Below are 22219 nucleotides of genomic sequence, written 5' to 3' on the forward strand. Positions count from 1 at the left end.
AGTATTTGTGGGTCAGACGCGATTCAAATAATACTAAGGTGGGTGGGGTTTTTTGTAGAAGCACAGATTTTCGCATTACTGTAATTTATCTGTCTTTATTACTTTGGAGATTTAAGTGAGCCATGCCACAGTTAAGCACAGGAACTTTTAATAACATCTAGGATGAAATTCACTCTTGGGCCCAGAGCTCAAACAAGGTTCTCTGGTCCACCTGAAGGCTTCAAGATGGAGTTTACATAGTCAGGCACCTTTGCACAACCTCCTTATATTATGACAAATTTCATAGCTGAGGGAAAAAAGCCTTTTCAATACTTACCTCATGAAACTGTTTCTTCCTTTTATTTCCTTTTGGTTGGAGAGGGGGAGAATATGGGATGGGGAAAGGGCATTAGAAAGAGGTAAGATAGGCAGCAAGAGGCAGATAGCTCTAAGGAAGATGACAACCAAAAAAAGAAGGGTGTTCTCTATCAGCACAGTGTTGGTTTGGAAATCTTGAAGCTAATACTGAAACTAACTTCCGTATCTTTTAAATGAGAGAAGATCTGAGACAGAAAGCTTGGTTTATAATGAACACCTCTCATAAATGACTACCAGAAAGCTTGCAAAAGTCCTTATTAACATTTCTAGAGTACAAGTGAGTTCTGAACCCTCAATATACATGACAGTATAATTATTATTTAACAACACTTTGCAGCGGTCACCATTAACAAAAACACCCCAGTATTTATCAAGTCCTGCTGATATTCAACCCATAGGAAAATGAAGGTGGTATCATCAGATACCACAGGAGCACTGTCAGAACTGACAATGACTGCCTCGTAAGCAGCGGCCAAGTACTGAGCGCTTCCATAACAGAAGCCAATACTAACTCCAAAGAACCACCACTGATCTCACATATAGGAGTTACCACATCCCTTTATGGTTAGTATATCCAGGCATGAAGAAACATAGAAGTATAAAGAGACATTCTCCTGTAGTTCAAACTGAAAAAGTCTGAAACGTCCCCAGAATTCTGAAGCATGCACTGTCTACATGTTCACATAAAAGATGCCTCTAGTAAAATATCAGAAGGATAAAAATTGCAGAGACAAAGGGCAATTTCCAATATCACTGTTCACACAGATCTCAACAGATACTCCACAGACACAGCAAGAAGCTCCCACTGACCAAGTTTTGAGTTTCTTGTCAAAAAGACAGGAGTCTTGGAGCTGTGAAATTCATGGAGAGAAAAGGTTTTCCAATAGTCTCTGTGGCTGTCACGAATTTATTCACATTAGTCTTCTGCTATATTAATCAATAAGGTTCTGCAAAATCACTTTGCCTGCCATAGCAGGGAGTCTTGAAAGGCAACTTCCTAAGAGCAGTTAAGATCTGGTACAAGGTGAGACAATCCTTGGGCTTCTCCAAGCGGTGCTATACACAGTGACACAGCCTGTGAGTGCTGGTTTCCTTCCTACTCCACGGTCTTGTTGATCTCACCTTTGTACAAGTGGTTACTGATAGAAGTTGTGCTTTCCAGTCTCTTCCTTGCTGTGCCTGTATCTCATTTGGCAAAGGAGATAAGCACAAGGACTTCTGCTGCTCATAGCATTTTGACAGAGCTTCAAACCAAGGTAGCTAAAGCAAACCCTTCCTTTCAGCACTCCCCAGAGTAAGATTCTGCCTCAGACTTCTGCCTTTTTCCTTAAGGAGAGAAACTGTCTTTTTGCTGTAATCTGAAGGAATAAGATTTATCCTGAAACACGGGTAGTTCATATTTCACAAAACCAACATAGTTAATACATGCAAAAGTGTAATTCTTATATTAAACAACAAAAAGATTATGAAACTAAGTAAAGCACTGCATCATTTAATCTTGCCAATGTTTAAAATGCTAAGTGTTATGCAATTGCTTGCCATGATCCAGACCCCAGCTTAAGAAAGCAGCAGAGATTCTGTTAATGCCCTAGAACACTACCATCGTACAACACACTTCCATCAGGGAAAAACACCAAAAAAACCAAGACCTTTGCTTGCACTGCAAGGGGCATTTATTCTGTAACACACTTTCATGATGCCCTGATCTGTTATATGATATAACTAATGACTGAACCATACAGTGTCATGGATGCTTTTGCAGAAGATGGTCACTTGCTAGCCTCTGCTAAGATGTAGTAATGGTAACATCAAAGATTCTGCAGTCCCAGTCCCTGTGGACGTCATTGAGTTTTACATGCAGAATTAGATAATGCCCCACAGACAAGAAATGCACATACCAATAGGGAAATAGTCCCTTATGTAGCCATACAAAAAACTGTCACAGAAACATGCTCAGGATGTGACTGAGCTAAAATACAAGTGGTCTGTGTAAGAACAGGGTATCAAGTTGTTCTTTAACTTTCAGCTTTTGGGTTCCACTTTGAACTCAGTAATTATACAACACAAAAAGTAGGCAGTTAGCACAGAGAACAGATTTAGCTGCTGACAAAACGCTACTATTCACAAAGTTCAACCAGTCAGAACTTCAGTTATTCAGAAGTCCTCTGCTTGCAGTATTATGGGTATGTTTTCCAATAGCGTGTATTACTCAGGCTAGCAAAACCAAAACATAGCCATGACGAACTACACAAAACTTTTCCACTGTATCTAACAAAACTGCAAAAAAGGGAAATTTAGATTCTATACGGAATAAACAGAGAAAAAACAACATTGCAATCAAAGTTTATCTGTTATTTGTCTTATATTAAATCAGAACCAGCTCAAAGCTAATTTTTTTCTCCATTTTGAAAAAACTTCCTCACAACTTCATCTCAATATGCCTTTTGATACTGCTTAACATTTTCTTCTAATTATTTAGAAGAAAACTGACTCGCTCAGGTTTTGGGAAGCTTCACATCCTAACCCATACAGTCGGCCATACCACCTAATTATGCTTACAACATCAACCTGAAATCTGCAAAAGAGTTATGCCAATGATAGCACAGAAAAACACATGCTAGGCATAAACATCTTCAACATGAAAGTCCCACTATGAGCTCTCATTTCTGCTTACAAATAGCATATAGTTTTTGGGGTTTCTTTTTATGATATAGGATCCAGTCAAATTTTGTTAAAAGCACAAATGAAATTATTTTGCAGAATTTCCTACCTCTCAACTTAAAATGCCCTTTTTGTGCGTGTTTTCCATTTGGTTTATTATCCAGACCACTAATGTCCTTATAGAAATATTTTACAATTTTGTAATCATTCCCTGTGTCCCTACAATGCCATTTTATCTATTTACCAAGCATCTCATACTAGAATACATCTTTATGCAGACACCATTTCATTCAGCACCTACCTTACCAGTCACGTTTGCACTTGTTTTGTATTACTTTGCATGCACAACTTTGCATTTTTGTGCTTTGTATTAGACCCTCAAAACATTTGATTGTGTTTAAATGAAAGAGAGAAGCCACTTACATATTTGTGATAAGTTTCCCTCCCTTATGCGGAACATGAGCTTCATCCCAGCCCGATCATGGAAGCAAGATTAAATTGTCCAAAGTGTTACTGGGAGAAGTTCCTCTGATATGGAATAAAACTCTGGAAGGCACGGGTAGGAGGAGCAAGAAGAGCTTTAAAGATTAGAAGGCCTCATAGAGTTTGGAAGGGACACATTTTGAATCTATCACACTCCGACATTAGAGGTAGCTTTATGTTTTGCTTTAAGAACAGTACAGACCCCAGTGAATTATACAATGGAATATGTCTCTTCAATGTAATCAAAGTTGACCTAACAGATTTGTCTTTCTGGCTATACAATCTACTGAAAAACTTTACCGTAAGGAAATCAGAAGTTGATTCTAATGGCAAAGAGAAAAATAACCTTTTAAATATACAGCAGGCCTAAAGAAAGCAGTTCCTATCAATTATACGTACCACAATGAAAAGCACCATCAGGAAACTAGTAGCTCTTCTCTTCATGACTTCTGAGGAACATGTGCTCTACAGGACTTGGATGTGGTTTAGAGCCAGCAGAGCCAAGATTGAGGCTGGCAGGGAGAGAATACGCCATTGCCTGCAAGAGGTGATGCGCTCAGAGCTGCGGCTCCCAGACCTGAGACCGAGGCCCAAGAATTAACTAAATACCCCAGTACAGCACTTGTGTAACACACATGACTTACCCTTTAGTATCTACCTTCAGGTTTTCTGAACAGCCCATAGGAAAAGGGTGGCTCTGAACTCAGAGCATCTGAGGAACTGCAGGGAGAAACCAGATTCTTTTCACTGTCTATGTTGCTCATGTGCTTCAAATAAGTACTTGTGATGGGGCAGACAGACAACAAAGGCAGACAACAGCAATGCTTCCGATGCTGCACTTGGAAAACCACAGCACTTAACCTAAACATTACAGGGGATGCTGAATAAGTACATCCAATTAAAAAAAAAAAAAAAAAGTATTTATTAGGCTTGGGAAAAGTACTCCTTCCTCATTAGAGGACCAAAAGGAATAGACTTCAAGCTTGCATTATAAATGTATTTCAAGGGCATATCTCCAGGTCTATGCAAAAAGATATGGTTCTAAATTTGTATAATAATAAATAGATTTCATTAAATCCCTCAATATAAAAACATGTACATGATTCTTTTCCCAAAAATGTTTTCATCATAACCTAAGTCAAGTTTACCTGTTGCTAACTAATCTCAGTTTTAGAATTGCTGTTTACTAAAGAACGTAATGCTAATATCTACAAAGTTAAGAGCAAAGAGTAAACTTCCAGAAGTAGATGCAGAAATTGAAATTTATATTGCCAAGCAACTGAGCAGTGGAACCTAAATCAAAAGGCAGAGCCACTGCTAGTCTCATGAACATGCACAATAAAGCCAGTCAGATTCCATTTGTTAAACATGTTATTCAATTAATTTTGCCGTCTTTACTGAATAATTTACTTGATGAATCAATTCTTCTGGTAAATAACCACTTCTACATCCCATTGACTTCTGTGTGGGCAAAACTGATTTTTCTTTTGGCACTAATCGTGTTTTTCAGAGCCAGTAGACAAGAAGGCAGGGTGGGTTAGCAGGTAAACTGAGGGAAAGCAATAAAGAGCATCTGGTGTCAATGAATCCATAGGTAACCAAGGCAGCACCCTCCTCTGCAGGAAAGGATTTAAGCCAAGCTCAGCAAATCAACAGGGCCACAGGATAACCCTGTTAGCTTTCAGCTGCTGGTAACCCATGTTCATTCAAACCAGCAATATGGATGATGACGCACTTGTATATTTTTCCCTAGTCTGGTTAGCTACCAAGATCCCCCTTGGCTATTAAATACAATATGGGAACTCTTAAGGACATTCTTTTATTTAGATAGTTACGTGACTAGTGGAAAACATTATAACATTTTTAAAAATGAGGTTTTCCTGTAAGCACCATCAATTTCCTTAAAATGTTTGCTGTGAAACCTTTATCTCAGAGAAAAGCTAAACATAAGGATACAGAGAAGAGATATTTCTGCATCTATTTGAAGAAATCTCATCCATAAAGAAACAAATTGCCATGGTAATTATCACTATCTTACTTGTAATTGTAAGAATAACCCTGCATGGTTTATACATATGGACCGTTCTCATTCCGTTTGCTTTAATTCTCCCTAGAAAGAAGTGATCTTTTATGGAGCAGAAGTATTAAATGTGTTCTGGCAACCAGGAGGCAGTGGTTTATTGAGGTGCTCTGCCACAAAGCAAGCCCTGTCTGCACATTTTGAAGTGTTCCTGGTTGTGCTTCAAAGGAGTATTACTGGAGACTAAAACACCAAATCTTCTAGGAACACTTACCTCAATATTCACCAGCAAACTTGAGAATTACCTGCCTGTTCACTAGGACAGTGTTGTCGAAAGAGTAACAGACTTGATCTGCATTATAGCAGTGTTAGTTTACATTAGACTCCCTCTCAAAAATAATTAGTAAAAACCAAGAAAGGGTCTGTATTATCAACATGATGAATTACTTAAATATCAAGAGGGTGAGTAGATCTACTGTGGTTTGGGTTGTAGGGTTTGGGGGGGGGGTTTGTTTTGTTTTTTTTAAACAGTGTCAGAGCACCATGTAAAACTAAAAATCACATTTGCATTATATAGCTATGCATGGATTAATATTTAGTTCCCCTAGTCATGGCAGATAATCTATTCTGAAAGGCCAAAGAGTGAGAGAACTCACATTCCTAGTCCAATTAGTCAGTGGAAATAAATAAACAAATTCTTCTAAACAATCACCAGCTACCTATCGGGAATAAAACTATCTGCCCGTTCACCCAGTCTTCAAACACAGCAGGTGATACCCACAAGCCAAGTCACAACTTTAGTGTAGTTAAGTAATGTTTGTGTATTTATTCCCCGAATGTTTGCTAAACATTTGTAGGCTGGAGCTGGTTGGATTTCCAAGAAGGAATTTCATACAATTAGTCAAACTGCAAGAGTCAGCCGCAGGCTGGCAGAGCTCTGCATGGATCTGTGAGGCTGCGGGTTCGCCCCAGCCCGAGCCTCCTCCGATGGGGAGCACAGCATGGTGACTGTCCCCCAAACAGCACTCTAGGGAGGTTCATAAATCATAGGCAAACAACATGCACTTAATTTGTGCTTGAAGCCAGGGAATTAAGGCAGCTTATGAAACTACAACCCTACAGCTACCTCTTAAGAGCTTGAATCAAGACATGATAGAGTCTTGACAAACCAATGAAAGACTATGGGTAAGTCAGTCGTTTCACTTTCTGAATATATGGCTACATATTTTAAAAGCTACTCATCCAGATTACATACAACTTTCTTGGGGGATGGTATTTCTAAATATGTGAAATTTCAGAGAGCACATTTCTATTTCCAAACAGGATTAAGCAGGAGAGCGATTACCATAGGAATGAGTAGCTAAAAATAAATCCATCCGCTCTTGATGGAGGAGAAAAGGAGAATCCAGGCCACAGTGAGGACCACCTCCTCGCCTTGTGACCAGGGCTTGTCCAAAGGGTACAGCATATCACCTGCTAAGGGGGTCAGAATATGGGGCTAGGAAAAAGTATTTCAGTATGTCCTTAGAGAAGAGCTGAGCAATGAGAAAGTGCTTGTAACAATTTGGAACTACTACGAGACTCCTCTGTGACATTCTCAAATTTCAAGCCCTGCAATAGAGAACTGGCATAAGAACAGCTTAATCTTAGTGTCTGTATGCCTAAACTGTATTTATGTGTACGCTTAAACTGTATTTATTAATCTTGAGGATTAGTAAATTAATTAAAATTATCTAATAAACTATTAATCCCTTCAAATAGAGAAAAATCAGACTCCAAAACTTCCATTTTAATTTATTCACTACTGGCACAAGATCCTACTGAAGCTAAAGGCTGCTCACTTGAGGATTAAGCATATAGTTCCAAACATAACCATATATCTTCAAATGTAACCAAAACAGTGAAATAATCTCATAGAAAAAATAAACCATAACTTTCACATTACTAGTTGCATCCCAGCTTTGCTCTCATTGATTCTGGGAAATGTTTTATTACTCATTTCAGGATGAGGGTTGGCCCATAGCTTTGAACATAATGCATTTCAGAGAAAAAACAAGTTTACCTTGCCTAAGAAAAAAATTTGCAAGTAAGCTAGAGACAAACTCGCCCTAGTCATTCATTAAGCAACTGAAAGCTTTTCACATTTCCCTTGCTGGAATGAACATTTCCATTAAATATTTTTCAAAGATGATAGGGCCATGTGTGCGATTTCTGAGCCCACAGCTGCGATACAGACAGCACGTGTATATGGGCTCACGTTATCCATGACAACACACAGAACAGAAAACAAGCTTATGTGCTCGCTGTGAGGCAGCACAAATGCAGATCGTAAGGCAGGCAGGTAAGTGATTGCACCTGAGAAGCTCGCAGTCGATTCCTGGCTATTCTGTACGTGCCAAGGGATTCCACTGCTCCTGCTGGCAGCAAGGCTCTGGGCAGAGGGCTGTCCTCGCCTGCCCTGCATGCGCCTCCGACTCTCACAGACTCTCATTTAGCTGTGTCTGCTCTTGGCCTTTAGCTTTATTAACACAAACTGAAACTGTTCCCCCTTAAGATTGATAGTTTCTGTTCTCCTCGATGAGGATTGAACTGCCCACACCCCGAGGAGCCCGTGTACACACGTACCTGCGGGTCTAAGGAGCCGCACATGCCCTTTAGCATCCGAAAGACACATTCAGCAGAGTCGCCGATTAAGTCAGCAGAATCACTCGCTGCTTTCCCAGAAGAACTAGCCCCAGTTGTCAGGATAAAGTATCATTTTTATCACAAGGCAAGTGCTACCACTGTATTAAAATCAGGTCTAACAAAACAAGGTCAAACCCAATACAGTGAGAAATATTACGGCCAGCATATAATTTCTATACCTTAACTTCCACTGCAGTGTTTTAAACAGATCGGGCATGGACCTTAGATTAAAACCCACAAAAATAACAAATAGCCTCATTTTGTAATTTATATGTTTTTCTACTGAGATAAAGGAGGTGGCCTGGCCATAAATTTACCAGTCCTAGTAGTGCAAGAGTACTTCAACTTACTGCTTCAATAGTTCTAACACTGAAAATACTGTACAAGATTCTTGCCTATGAAATCCTATACCATAGCCATGTCTGTGCAGAGAGTGTTACCTGGCTTCTCATCCCAAAAATCAAAGCACTCAGAAGTATATTTTGTAATTTCTGTTTGATTATTTTTGACTCATAGATGTTAATAGCAACTGCCCTCTAGAAACCTGGAATTAGAAAACTCTCATTAGTTAGATTTTTCTCCTTCTGCAGGGAACTGCAATTGTTACTGTAATATTATTTACAAGTAATGAAAAAAGACATGGATTTCACACTGCATCAAAACAGAAAGATTGTTGCAAGGAGTACTACAAATAGATACTGGGCTGGAGAAAAGTGTAGGGTGGTGCTGGCAGCAAGGGTGGAATTTTGGTTTACAGGAGAGCTTCCATGGGGACGCAGAGGCATGAAATGGGGTTTTCACCTGCCTGATACACGTCCCAGGGAACCTTCAATGCAGGTGCCTCGGGGTGAAGGCTCTCAAAACCAGTGCAAAACCAAATCAGGAAACAGGCAATAGGAACGCTAGCCATGCTTGCCTCCAGTAACTGCCAGCGCTCACCAGCTGCAAGAAACCTTGGCTTGTCTGCAGCTGCTGCTGCCACAGATGTCAGAGCCATCCCCCAGTGCTCCCAGTGCCACCACTACCCGTCCCAGGTTGTCCTGACCGCTGCAGGCCTCCGTCTGTTAGTGATGGGGGAGTCTTGCCCTAAAGTCATACTCTTCTTGCCTTGCCCATGGGTATTGGGACCAGGAGATCTATTAGAACAACACCACAACTGTCTGATCTTACACTAAGAGCTGCTCAGCCCTGACTGCTCGCCAAGTGCAAGGAATACACAAAATTGAAATATCCTATGCTGTGCACTCATCCTGCCTTTTACTCCTGATACACATACACGTACGAGGACAACAGAAGCAAACTTTTTAAAAAGTTTTTTCTCAGATTTTTGGCCTCAAGTTGACAAAGAAAAAAAAAAAGCCCTTATTCCTATTAATAAATGCAATTAAACTTCAAGAATGTTAATTGTAGCCCTGACTTAGTCCTTCATAATCTGTTATTTTTCTCCAAAGGCAGCTACAGGACTAAGCTGTTCATGAGAATCTGTGCACAACACTTCTACGGCAGGCATGTAAGATCTAACAAATTGTATCATCCATGTCCTTTGTATCCTCACATACCATAATCATTTTGAAAGCTTCAACACATGGCTTCGAATGGTGTCACTCTCTATAATGAGACAGGCAAATCAGATTGGTGTGAGAGAGTCTTAATTGCATTACATCATCTGAGTTGCAAATGTCTGTCTAGTTACTGTCCAGGTAGGGCAAAAGAAGAGAAAAATCCATTTTCTCTGACCCCAAAACAAAACAGACTTCCATTACTCATGGGCATACTGTACTATACGCTTCTCAGGCACACTGCAACAGTGGGTAAACACCAATGGAGATGCATCACTTTTCCCCCTATTAATGCTCTAGGAACCCTGGCTTCCAATGTTTTGCAGTCCTCAAGGTATATTTCGTATATTGTTTTTAAAGCTTATTATAGACCCTGAGGAGGAAAACTTAGATCAAATACAGTTTGACAGGTAAAGGGCATTGTGAAGACTCCGTAAGCGTACCTGCTACAGGGGGAATGTGCTCACGATGTAGAAAACCCTTTCTATGCCATGCAGAAAGATGTCCCCTGCACACATGTTTCCAAACACTCCTTACTACTGATAAGGAAAAATTATGATTTTACTTATGTGAAGTACAAGCACTACTTTACTCTTTTTGTGCTTTCTTCCTCACTGTCACCTTGCCACTGCACAGATCAGCTGCAGAAACTGCAAACGAAGGAAGAGGCAAAAGCCAGTGTCACAGATATCCTCTTCATATTTGAAATAATGCACGTAAAAACAAATCCTTTTGTATAAAAATCAATACACTTCATAGCAGCTATGAGAAAGCCTCGAAACGTGGACATTTTTAAAAGTCCTTCTGTTTGTTCATCAACCCAGCCAAGATGAAAAGCTTACATTTGCAGGACTGGTGAGCATTTTTATGCATGTAACCTCAGAATATCTTAATGGTAGAGGACTCCTTATACTGAAAACCAGTTATATCTCTAACATGTCTAGATGCAGGTACCCAGAGTCTCTCTACTCACTTCTGAAAAAAATTGTCTCTGTCAACTTCTTTTAAAAGTTGCATTTTGATGTAGGTAATGTTTTTTGTACTTAACTCCCAAAAAACAGTACAAGGCTTTCTGACATAATAGTCGCAGGAAGAAAAATGCTGAAGCATAGTATATTATGGACTTCTCTTTTTAGATATGTGAGATTATAAAGTACATAAACCTAGTGCTGTAATAATTTCTACAATCCCATCTAAAAATATCAAAATTTTCTGCTCAATCTTTGCAATGCTCATGTTTATGTTCCAATTTTTCCGATAGATTTAGTGACAACTGTTTTTTAACAAAACAGCCGGGCTTTCTTACTGAGATATTACACAATACATTTATTATTCAAAAAGTGGATGAAAACAGTACTGAAGATAACTCGGTGGTTAAATTTGTGTCATATATTACTTTTACATAACGAAACTCAGTTGAGTTGAAGTATGCCCCCAAAGAAATATCTAACAGGAGGAAGACAGCCACAGCTATTCCTTTCGTGTCCGTGGGCTGGGCACATGTGCTTCAGCTCTCAGCTGAGCCCCCCCCACCGACACCACACCTCTGACCCTCTGCAAGGACACAGCCACGTTCTCACACGGTGTTATAGCTACCAAGGTCTCCTTGCACACCCTGCAGCATTATCATCAGGGAAATCTGTTGCAAGGAAGATCTGAGAACAACTGACAGCAGATTTACTGTAAATCCCACAGATTCAGTACCAGACACCTTCAGAAGACTGCCCAGAAAAAGCAGCTAAAACTGGGCATAACCTAATACACCGACAAAGAGGAGCAATGTGGGTGGTTAACTTTAACTAGGTAATGGGGTTTGATCAAGAGCCCACCAATGAAGAACTTCAAGTAGAATAGACAGTTTTTCAAACCTGAAAAATCGCATCTTGTCTTTGCCTCGGAGGAAACCTACCCATCTTCTAATTGCAGCTTTCCAAGACAACAAAGCCTATCCATCTTTTAATTACAGATGGTTTAAGTAAACACACTCTTCCCACTCCAGCTCTTATCTTCCCAAATGATTCCCGAACTGTGGGATGACTTCCTCGTTACAGCTCCTTTATCCCCAGACAGGGAGACATTGCTTAAACCAGCATTAGTCCTGTTCCCGAGTTCTTCTGTTGGAAGCAGATCAGCCTCCTACGCTGTCTATTACATCAGTTCATATAAGCAACAGAAGGAAAGACATTTAATTTACCCCACTCAGACAAGGACCACTTCTTCAGACCTTCTAAAACAACGAGGAGTAGCCCAGACCTTGCTGACAGGCTGAGACGCGTTGCAGTCGAACGTTCCTCATGCAGTGAGCAGACACGTGGCGTTACTCAAACATCTCGCTGCAGGCCGAAAGAAACAGAGAAAAGAGGTGGTTAGGCAAAGGGGCTGAAGGCAGACCAGTTGCATCCTGCATGTTAGTTGTGTTGGTTCTTCTGAACAGTCACATGCAAATCAAAAAATTAAAAATGGGAAACAGAAATAGGGAGTACATAATTACATAGCACTACCCGAGAAGATAACAAACGCAGGGTTACCGCTCAGCACGTAAGGTCTCTGCTCAGGCCTTAGTGGTTCTTACACTGATGACCTCTGGCTTAGCAGAAACAGGGCAAACCGCAGGTGATCTTCCCGAGATGTCCGACTTCAGCAATGCCTTACAAAGGCACTCCGTGCTAAAACACCCCAGTTTCCTAGGTTCCAAACACTTTGAACACACGGTAACTAAATGGACAGTTCTCCTCTTAGTTCGTTAGCATGAGGCATGTGATCTTAAAGAGGTTAAACTGCAATACACTTAATTCACTGGAACCCGGGGCTCAAACACTGCCATGTGTCTGCTTTCCAAAGTCATCAGAACATCAGGGCTCTCGGCCAGTGTTGATGTGTATCTGCTTTGCTGTCACCCACAGCTTCATGGAGGGAAGCCTTGCCATGAACAGCCACCTGGGCTGCAGAGGGATCTAGCTGGTGCAGTGGAGAAGGGAGCACCAGTTCAGTGGGCACCCCTCCCCGGGCGGAATGGCTGCCCCCCCTCTCTGCCTGCCTGCCTGCAAGATCTCCAACACGCCGCAGCCTGGCGTGTCCCCAGCCTGCTCCCTGGACTGGGGCAAGGTGGTTGCTCTTGCAACGAACTTAACATCTCTAGAAGAAATCATTAAGGTAGGTTTGTGTAGGTTTGTCCTCTGTGGAATTTATTTTTTTTGAGTCTCCCTTAATATTTTGAGTTCACTTGTGCCCCAGTCCAGAGGCATTCAGAGTTCAGCTCAAAACCAAAGAAAAACTAGCTGGATTTCATAAAGACTTACTGCTGATGCTTATGTTGATGAGGATTTTTTTTCCCTTTTCTAGCTTTCTTTTCTCTACAAAGTTGATACTTCACAATGCTTTAACCCAGGAAAATGTAAAGGCTTTTTTAGAGATATTTGATGGATTGTTTTTTTCCCCACACACTGCTGTCTGGTAGGAAAATGTAATCTTTCCTTCAGAAAGTATGCACATCTACAAGTAATGCAGAGAAATGCCGAATGGTAAACTTAAATCCAGATATACTCTCCCAAAACCTGATATTAAGCTATTGTTATTACACTGTTCAAGGAATCAAATGACTACTAACCATAATTTAGCTAAGATCAAGTGTAAAATCTGTTTAATAATATCAGATACATCCTCTATCTAGGAGATTATATCCTGCATTTGCAGGGCATTGACTCAATAATCTAATAGGTCTTTTCCATCTCTGACTTCTATTAGCCTATGAATTATAACAAAAGGACCATTAGGCAGACCATAATTGTGGAAACAGCCTTTGACACATGAGACTAACTACTGCCATGGTACAGGAAAAAAACCTAAAATTAAAACATGGACAGACAATTGAAAGTAAAGCTTTCCCTTTATCCAAGTGTTAACTCACTTGATTAAAATCATGAAAAAACCTCAGTAAGTCACACAGAAGGCACTTTTTCTCCCCATCTTGTTAGGTAAAACCACCTTGTTTTGACAGCACGGCAAATGCTGTTTTGTCACTGAAGGAGGGACCAGGACTGCAGGTTATGTGGGATATTTTCCTAAACTGCTGGGTCTGCCCAACCAAACTTGCCCTACAGTCCGGACCAACGCTGGCAGACTGCCTGGGTTCTGCTGAGGAAAGTCACGTGTCTTGGCTTTCAATGAGCTTTACCTGGGGAAGAAGAAGAAAAAAGAAAAAAGAAAAGAAAAAAAAGCGCACACCAAAAAAACCAAAAAAGGCACAAAGCATACAGCCAAGGCTCGCCGTCGGTGAGAGAGTTGTAAAATGCAGCCATCCTCTCACAGCTCGGTCTGTCACACATTCCTGCAAAGAAGGTCATCAGCTTTGCCAACACCTTAGAGAAAAAGATGAGTTAACAAATGGAGTCACACATTTTAATACATTTACAGGGAATGTAAACTTCACAAGAGCCCAGCAGTGGGGCCACCTGCAAAGATCATCAGCAAAAAATTCAGATTTCAGCTCCCTTCTGCAAGGGCTCATTTAGATTGCTGAATTTATCCTGCTGGCTGTATTAGCAGTGGCCAGGTACTGCTCTCCCTTGATGTTGCAGGAGCTGCCAAAACCAATGCGAGACAGAAGGGCTGCCGGCACGGACGCGTTATTTCTCCCAAGCATCTGCCCTCCCTTGACAGCACGGACGGTCCCAGGCGCTGCGCATCAGCCCCCGCCAGCACAGCTCCCCCCCCCACAGGGATCGCACCACCATCATGTCCCGTTCAAAGTGACCGAAGAAGACCCAGGATGCACACTGGAGGTGTGAACAGCTGAGTGAACTACAGATCCGTCCCTGAGCACAGCGGTAACCATGTGTCTGAGCTCCTGTGCCAAGGCCTCGATGCTCTGGGTGCACAGGCACTGCGCTTCTGGCGGGTGCGCAGATCCCCAGGTGTGTTGAGATTTAGTATCGCAGGTAAGGGAATGAACACACCATGAAGTCATGCCTGTCTGGTCCCATGCTTCCGCAGTCCACCACTGCAGGGGTGTCGCCCCTCCGCTCAGAGAAAGGTTTTAGAGGAGCACATCAGCATTTGCTATTGGCAAAGCACCACTGACACTGGAAGTGAACCATAATTAATGCACTTCTGACAAAAATCACAGCTTTCAGTTTTCCGTAAAATTTCTCAAGCTTAATTAATAAGCACTTTTTACATGAACAACTGTTCCCTTTTTTCCCCATTACCTTCTAATACAACTGTTTATGCGAAACACATTCATTAAAGACAGTTGTGCAGCAGCATCTGTTTACGCTGCTATTTGCAAATACTGCGAAGAAAAAGCAATGGCTAATATCTTACCTTTATAGATTCTACTGCTTCCAAGATGCCTAGCTGTAGGAACTGCAAACTGGAGCCAAGCCCATGCATCCATTTGTTGTACAAGCCTCCTCGCACAGCTGTGCCACTGCACCATGGAGCAGACTTACAACACATCTGCTCACCCAGTCCCAGCCCTCCGCTGCGGAGGAGCTGCCAATTGTGCCTCGCTGTGCCAAACCGTGTGGCAGAGAGGTTTTATTATTATTTATGAAACAGAGGGATATCCAGTAGGGATTAGGAGGACTCTCAAGATCACTTCTGTTTGTGACTCAAGCAGGATTGGAAAGTGGGTATTTTCAAATGGCAGGGAGTAAAATTATACATTTCTGCAACAACATGCTTAGAGCTATATTAACACTTTCATTTAAAAATCAGTTTTCCAAGGGGTTTATGAGTTGGCAGTAAATATTGTCCATGAGCTAATAGCGGCCACACCTGAATTATTTTTCTCATTAAAATCAGATCCTGAGAAATATCCATGCAAAAAGCCTGTTGACTGAACAGAATCTGTGAAAAAGCAGACGGGCAAAACCCACTCAGGTTACACAGGGAAGTTTTACTAGTTTACAGTTATGGCATGCTCGCTTTCGTCACCTGCTGTACTTTATAGCCACTGGCTTTGGCAAACAGCCACGAGCAGTACAGAAACAATCCTGCACTAGCAGGAGCAACAGTATGAGTCGAATAGAAATGTTAATACCGACTCTATCACGAATACAGCCACCATGTTTAAACAGGGTACTCAGCATTTCATTCTGCTGGACTCCTGCATTCGGAAAGAGGGGGCTGCTACATCTCCCCTTTTCACCTCAAAGCACACTTCCAATTTTAATTTTGGCCGCATGTCCCACAACAAGCTCATTAAATCCTGCTACATTTCCTTCCAGCTCCAACTTAACATCTTTTCTTTAAAGTGACTTCCTTCTCACTAATATGTTGGTCTGCATCATTTCTGCACTAGATAGCAAAGTAACAGTTAATCTGGAAAATAAAGTCATCCTGAGCCTGACCCTAATTCCTAGACCCAGCTTGTCTCAGGGAGTCAGAGCAGTTTGCATTCACTTATCAGTTTCTGAAGGGCCCTACATACATTGGTAATCTCTAACTAACCGAATTGTTTGGAAAAAAGAAAACAAACCACCACATTAATTTCACTAAAAATATGACACACCTGCTGTTTGTCTTCCAAATCATCAGTACTGGTGCTGAAGACCCTGAGCTTAACACCAAGGGCTGTAACAGCTTCCCTGGAAGCCTTGCCCAGACCCAGCACTGCCTTGGTGCTGGGCTCCAGGTCCACCAGCTGGCTTCCAGCCACGCCACAGCGCTCGCAGCCTGGCCCTTGTTAATTAATCTTTCGAGCAAGATTCTGTGCGGTACTGCATTAAAAGTTCAAATACATTGCTATCTTCTGCATTCCCACGCACTGATTTGTAATTCCATCTAAAACAGTGGATATGATGGCACGGCTTCTCCTGCATTAAGAGGACTAACCACTCCTGTTGTAGTTTCATGTTTATCTGAATAAAGAACACCACAGTATTAATCCCAATTAAATATTTGCTTAACTTGTAAAGGAATCGCGGACGTACAAATGAAAACAACACAGGATTTCTTTCTCACATTGCACTCTGGTGCAGAAACATCTGCAAATGTTCTCAGGGCTTGTACATCCTCTGATCACTACGGAAAATAAACCTGCTCAGAGTTTCCATGGCACAGGTATTTCTAGGATTACAAAAATCATGGTTTCTACCTACCCCTCGTTTACTGAACCTGCAACTTTCTTTCCTAAGATTTTAAGACAGGCATAGATAGCAGATGTTTGTGGTTAATTTTAGCTAACAGTCCCGCTCTGTTTTTGCTAATATCAATGTCTTTTTCCAAATAACTTTACGCTATTATTTCATATTTGTTTTGCAAATCTGCTAAAAATACGACTCTAAAACAAAAGTATTGTAGGAAATGTGTATTTCTCAGTCCTAGTGATATTGCTCACATACAAATGATTAAGGAAGTAATGTGAAAACATGAAATTTATTTGTTTTTGTTAGGAAATGCAATGAAGTAAAAATTTTACAGTTCTTTGAGTTCTATAAGCTCCATCTTCAGGAATTAGCACAAAGATTCATTTTTATAGAGGCTTTTCAGGAGAAAAGACATCAGTATATGACTTGAAATTAACTTGTAATAGGCGCAACTGTGTTTTATTGTCCTTGCTTATGCCCTCAGTTACACAGCAGATTATTCTTGCTATAAATATCATAAAGACATCATTTGGGGTTTCTATTCTTTGGGACCCTCTACCATTTACATTAATTTTTTGTATATACAGATATAATTTAAAAATGGTACGATGCTATGCTAACAAGTCCTTGTTTCAGCCGCTTATTAATGCCAGTATACTCACATGCCTAAGGTTTGTAAAACGAGACTCCCGTTGTAAAGCAAAACTCATAGCCACATACTGGAGGTTGTGTCACTACTCAAGAGTCTTATCCACATTATTTGAACACATTGTCCAGGGCAATACCCAATTTTACAGGAAACAGAAAAAAGCACCCTATAGCACCTAGTCACTTAGCTTCTCAAACAACTTAATTGCAGCTGTAGGGAAATGTTGTGTTTTGAAAATACGATAGTCCTGAACCTTCACTAGGTAACTTCAGCTACAGCACGGTTTGCAGGAGCAGCGAGTTCTGTTTCCATGGGCTCAGCAGATTCCTGCTTTTACACTTCTATGTTTTCCATTTCTTATAAAAGGAGAGTAAAGTTGTCAAAAATAAGGATTACTTAAATGGCTCTGAAACAAAAATACCCAACAACTAAAGGACTTTTAGAACTGGAGAGAAAGAGAGAGATTTAAAAAAAAAAAAAAAAACAGAGTTTGTGGGGATACTTGCTAAGCTGTGCTTTACAAAGCGATCCTGATGCCAGGGGCTTGCCTTCCACAGGCTGGGAGCACGGAGGCAGCGCATGTCATTGCAAAATGCTGATGGACCCCTCAGCCCAGCTCCATCCCACACTTTCCCCCAAGGTGAGCATCTCAGAGTCAGGCTGCATCCCACTCCAGGGAGAGGGCATGGAGCAGGGAGCACCCACCCCAGCAGCCTCGGAAAGCAAAGCAACCCTGGCATTGCTGCCAGGGAGAGCTGCTCACCTGCCCTCCTGCCTGGAGGCAAGGAGCTGTGCTAGCAGCTGGCAAGGAGCAAGTGGAGATAAAAACAGGAGAAATATCTGGGACAAAAAAAATGTCAGCCCATACAAACCCGGGGACAGTCTTAAAGAGCATAGTATTTAGAAGCAATCCAACAGAATTAGCTATGTCAGTGCTAAAAAAACCAAACTCTGTGTGCTAGAGGTACCAAATCACCCGTGGAACCTTCCGACAGAGCTCTGCAGAAGGGCAGCTGCTGCGCCCTCCAGAGAAGCCTGGCCCCTGCCTCTGCACACCAAGAGGATTCGCAGTTTGCACCTTTTCTTTCAAAATGCCCGTGCTTACAGTTCCCCAGGAGTGCATTTAAGTAGCCCAACAGGCTCAGGAACAACCACTGCGGAGCACCCACTGTGATACCTCGCTGTGGCTGTGGTCCATTTTGCCAACCCTGGGTGGGCTCCGGCTGCTGCTCCCTCCTCACCCATGCGAGGGCATCCACCGGGACACAGCATCCCTACCTGCCGCCTCAGCCACATTTTGCCCATCAAATGGCATGGCTGTTCCAAGCCCGGACTGAGTACAATCGAGTGGAAATTAAGACACTGCTTTCAATCTGAAAGACAGCGGTTCCACTCCCCACGCCGTGAGCTGAGCCCATCCCTTGCTCATGGTGACATTCTCTCCCCGGAATCAGAACATTTCCAGAGGGGCTGAAGCACCCACTCCCTCCTCCCGCAGCAGAGCCCCTCGTTGTTGGCCTTTCCAGTTTTGCTCCAGAGCTTGTCGCTTCACTTTATTTCTTTATGAATAAGCTGGAGGGTTTCTTGTCTGAAGGTACATACCTTAACTGTTTAAGAGAGATCTGCCACCAGCGCAGGCCTGGCGTTTTCCTTGCTATACACCGCAGTGTGCATCAGTGACATCTCACCCTGGGATCAAACACACGCAATTACCAAAGCGCCAGTTGAGCAGCTGTTCCAGTAACTAAACGCAGGCACTTTCACAGCATTTAAGGATTACAAATCCCAAACATCTTTACAAGTTTTGTCGGAGAACGGGAACAGGCAGAAAAGACTTTTTGCCGTTTATTTTACAACTGGATTACAGCTATGTTTTATTGTCTGCAGTTCTGAGTGGGTTCTTGTAGTATACCATGTAATTTACATGGAACATTAAAATGGTAGAATGATTAAAATTTTGGATTGATGTGTCTGTAGAGAACCAAGTTAGTCAAGAAAAATTATTTAAGTAATGTTATTCAGTGTTTCTTAACATGTGCAAGCCCCTCTGCCTTTAACAGGGTATACAACAAGAATTAAAAGCTACTTTCACCAGTGCTGTACAGCAGATTTGTCCTATTAAAGCCATTACTTCAATCACCAAACCCAAAGTGCTGCAGTTTAGAGCACTACCCCAGCAACCCCCACTGCCTGCCAAAAAACAGCTGTAATCACCACCACTGCAGCGAGCTGGAGGAACCAGGCTCTGGTCCAACATAGGGAGGTTACATGAAAAAGCTGTCTACATAGAAAAGTTGTTTGAGTATCATTTCTCCTAAACAGAAGCATTAGTCTGTATTAAACTCTTCCTACATTCCCAAAGCCACTCAACCATCACAGAGGGAGCTGAGGAGAAAGACGTTTAAGTGACCAAAACACCCTAGCAGCATCACAGAAGTTCTCTTGTCTTAGTGAAGGTCCCAAATTTACTAATGAGATTTGGTTGCGTACAGAACACTGTATATAGATGTGGATAAAAAACTAGAAATTATCGAACAGACGTAAGGCCTGTTCAACTCGATGTATTGTTTACATTTATCCAAAATTAGTTTTCTCATCAGTCATTCCATAGCCTGGCACGTTCTCCACCTTGCGGAAAGCATTGCATTGGAAACTCAAGCGATCACAAATCACCTTGCTGAATTAAGTAGGGCTGCCTCGCTAGTACTGTAATAAACCTAATACATTTATACTGCATCTACATTAAGTTCTAGTTACGCAGAATTCCCTTGCCTTCAGATTTTTACAAATCTGTATGCCAGACGTGCTTCTTTTGAAAGAGAACACAAATCACCTATTTTGTCAAAATGAGCTCTTCTGATCATAGTCGCACCACGTTAAAATGCAGTAATCCCTTTATTTACCTAAATGCATACTTTGAAATAAAATAACTTAAAAAAAAAAAGCAAAAAACAAAACAAACCAAACTAAAACAAACCACAAACCAGAAAGCTTAAGTTTTTTTGCAGATCCACCCTTCTGCCTCCAAACCAATCCAGACCACAACACCCTGATGAAGGCTACTATTTACTACTAAAATAGGGGAGCAAAGACAGGAGGAAATCAGAAAACCAGAGAAAGAGTGCACCATATAGAAAATGTCAAATATGTCAAAACATTCATGAATACCAACATCTCCCTCTGCACCACAACCAGCTGTAAAGGTTACTTAGGGCTAACGTTTCAGCAAGTGCAGATTATGCAGCAGTGGGTTTACTTATACATAAAAAAAATCAGCTACAGGTGCATCCGAAGTGCTTTTACGTATGCAGCCGGTACAGGGATTTCTACTGCTAAAGAAGTCAGAAGGGTAAAATCACATAAAACACAAATTTTCTAGCTTTGACTACCCTAGACATAGATTCCTCCTGGCTGCTCTCTGTGTATGTGACATATGCAATGAGGATAATTAGGTAAAGGACTAAGAAAGCAAGTGTTGCTGATTGCATTCCAAAACTAATAAAGCTCCTACACGGGTCTCGTGCCTGCAGTAATTCATCTTCCCGGTGCTACATTCAGGAAAGGCGGTTTCAGAATACATCGCGACACTTTCTTGTCCCTAAGTCACCGATTGTGAATTATATCAGAATTACTGCAGGCAAGCACAGCTTTATGGAACTCGAAGCGTAACATATGCAAGGCATACATTACATGATCCCAGCCCTCAGATAAATGAAGCTTAAATTAAATGTCACAAGTTGAATACGATGTACTGTATAAGCAAACACCCAACCTGAATTCACCCCCAGTTTGTTTGTCGAGTTTGTAAACCCTAGCGTATTTTGGAAAAATGTGCCTTAGTGCAATCTTCTCACCCTTCCACACCAGGAGGGAAAAGGTGTCCGGCTCCGCAGAGGAGCAATGAGACCATCCACAATGTAACTGCGACTGGAAACAGAAATGTGACTTTTAGATAAATAAAGCAAATGGATTCCGTCCTTATGCATCGGTGCATAGAAGGAGTAACTGTGTAGAAGACAGTGCAATGGTATGAGCAAAAAAGTTTGGTTATATCAGCCCAGCGGCCTGACAATGAACTACAAAAAAAAAAAAGGAAACCTGAGGGAACAAAACAGAATGGTTTTTGCCTGCCTTCTCCCACAAGCCAAGCAGAAAGAGCAGTAACAAATTTCACAATTTAGCATGGAGCTAAAATAATTAAGCCAGTTACCGATCTGAAATACTGTGAGCCTACAGAAGTAAAATCTTTTAATAAATCCTCCCATTGATAAATACCGTTTCAAAATTATCCCTTCAGCTCCGCACTCCGTGTCGAGCTTCCCCTCCCAACGTTTTTCCGAACGCCTCCGTGCAGCCCCTCGGTCCGGCTTTCCGTCCGCCCGTCCTTCCTGGGGGTCTGCGAGGCGGGGAGCGCGGCAGCGCCCGGGGGGCACCGAGGCCTCTGGCACAAGCAGCCCTTCCCCTGCCGCCTGTCCGGCCGCCCGCCGAGGGCCGCGGAGCCCCGGGGCGCCCGGCGAGCGTTACCTGCGGGGAGCCCCGACCGAGCCGCCCGGGCGGCCGGGCAGGCAGCGCTCCGCCGAGGCCCCGCCGCCCGGGCCGCAGCCGTGGCCGGAGCCCACCCGGGGGGATGCGGAGCGGGGGGAAGGGCCTGGGAACCTGCGGGAAGACGGGACCGCGTGGCGGCCGGCGGGAAAGCCCAGGCAGGTGTAAGACG

Source organism: Falco cherrug, chromosome 8 (assembly GCF_023634085.1).
Source record: "Falco cherrug isolate bFalChe1 chromosome 8, bFalChe1.pri, whole genome shotgun sequence".
NCBI lineage: Eukaryota > Metazoa > Chordata > Aves > Falconiformes > Falconidae > Falco > Falco cherrug.